Source organism: Oncorhynchus nerka, unplaced genomic scaffold (assembly GCF_034236695.1).
Source record: "Oncorhynchus nerka isolate Pitt River unplaced genomic scaffold, Oner_Uvic_2.0 unplaced_scaffold_2012, whole genome shotgun sequence".
In the NCBI taxonomy this organism is placed as follows: domain Eukaryota; kingdom Metazoa; phylum Chordata; class Actinopteri; order Salmoniformes; family Salmonidae; genus Oncorhynchus; species Oncorhynchus nerka.
Window position 1 is genome coordinate 34,071 of NW_027039332.1, and position 2,152 is coordinate 36,222.

General features: G+C 45.3%; 1 non-coding gene across 1 annotated transcript; it reads left to right on the plus strand.

Moving 5' to 3' along the window:
• Positions 1-872: 872 nt before the first annotated feature.
• Positions 873-944, plus strand: trnaa-ugc (transfer RNA alanine (anticodon UGC)). The gene has a single exon. It is a non-coding gene; the product is annotated as a tRNA-Ala (tRNA).
• Positions 945-2,152: the final 1,208 nt, after the last annotated feature.

A 2,152-nucleotide genomic window follows, 5' to 3' on the forward strand; every position in this document is an offset into this window, starting at 1 on the left:
GACGGACACCACCCCAATGAACCCCCATAAGCAGCCCCTTGCGAGACCACAAACGAGAGCCCACGAGATGGGCCGCACAACGAACTTCCAGCAGTGGCGAGAGAAAGGAGGCGGAGCAACTGCTCCCCCAGCCGCGGCTCGAGCCCAGCCCCGCTTCGCACCCCAGCCCGACCGACCCAGCCCTTAGAGCCAATCCTTATCCCGAAGTTACGGATCTGACTTGCCGACTTCCCTTACCTACAGTATTCCCCAACTTGTCTTTTGAGAGTATTCACTTGTTAAATGAGCTTTTGCACAACTCCCACTTTCCACAATGTTGACATTCTAAGAATGAAATAGATGCGCAAAGCCATCTGTTTTGTTAACTGAAGCACATGGGTTCAATCCCTGTTCGACGTTTATGGTAGATAGCTGATATTATGGAAATGTACTTTCATCACAACAGTGTAAAGAAAAGGTCAATTGTCTTGATATGGCCACTGCGACCTGTATGCTCTAGTCGGCTGGCCCTCGCTACATATTCGTCGCCAGAACCACTGGCTATTTTGTTATTGACTGTGCGATTGTTTGTTCCATGTGTAACTTGTCGCCAGAACCACTGGTTCCAGGTCATCTGTAAGTCTATGCTAGGTAAAGCTCCGCCTTATCAAAGCACTCACAGTCGGCCTAGTACTTGCGCAGCAGTCCCTTCCAGCTGCAGTCAGAGCAGGAGATGTTCACCCCTCCGCGTCCAGACTGCAAATGAATTGCACTGCTTTGCTTTACCTTGGCCAGGTCGCAGTTGTGTATGAGAACTTGTTCTTAACTGGCTTACCTGCTATAATAAAGGAGAAATTTAAGAAAATTAGAAACAATTTTTTCTTTCGCAGAAAGGGGGTGTAGCTCAGTGGTAGAGCGCATGCTTTGCATGTATGAGCTCCTGGGTTCAATCCCCAGCTTCTCCATGTTTTTTTGCAAAGACCCAACTTCTACTTTCCAGAATGTTGAAATTCTAAGCAGGAAACAGAGATGTGCTAAATAATTTGGTCTTTTAATCTGAAGAACATGCGTTCAATCCCTGTTAGTACATTTATAGAACAGAAGTGGCATGGTTGCCAACTTTTATGGCATCATTTTCAAAAACTGAAGTTCATGTTTTCGATCCCTGTCCGTACCTGTTTTAAGAACTGCTGCTATCATTTCATTGTAGTTTCAATGGAGTTGTGTATATATAAAGTACAGTGTATTGATATTGCGTTTTATCTGCAAATTAAATGGGATGGAAGCTCAGAGGGGAGTGCATGCTATATATGTATGAGGTCCTTTCTCCACTGAGATTGTGTGCCAAATTCACATTTGCACAACTACTACTTTCCAGAATGTTGATATATATATATATATATATTGCATTAAGAGTGGCATGGTGGCCAAGTGGTAAGGCGTCGGTCTCGTAAACCGAAGACCATGGGTTCAAATTCGGTCCGTACCTTTATAGAAAATTCCCCAGCTGTTTGGAATTGCCACAAGGAGCAACCAAGAGTGTCCAGTCTTGTCAGGCTATGCTGTTGGTGGACTTGTTAGTTTGCGCTCCAGCACTTGCAGAGGCTCGGTGCATCTCAACAATTGTGCTCTGTAGCCAGCGGCCGGTTAGCTCAGTTGGTTAGAGTGTGTGATACGCTGCTCTCTGAAAGTAAGTAATGTCTTGCTTTTTCATCTGACATTGTGACATCAGTGTTACATGAGAGTTTCTTGTCATTGTTACATGACAGTTTCTTGTCATTGTTTACATACCTTAAGGGAAGATTTCGGCAGTTGCTGTATGGTTAGTGAGAAAGTCCATATTGAAAATGTACGGTCCCTTACTAGACGTCCGAAATCGTTTGTAAAATTCGCTGACGGCGTCGGGCCGAGCGGCAGGGCCGGACCTACCAGGAAGTCATCAAATGAACTTTGTCGGACATTCGGTTTCCGTTTTACAAAAATAATAAGATGTTGGTCATTTTTCCGCTGTCCCGGAAATTCCCACAAGAGGGCATAAGCAATCATATTGCTATTGGACAAAACATAACGATTCACGACGGGGCCTTATCTCGAAAACTGAAAATATTTCGAAGCCGAAACTTGGTGAGCGTAGGGGCGGCGTAATGGGCAGTTGGCCCCGAACAAGATGGCG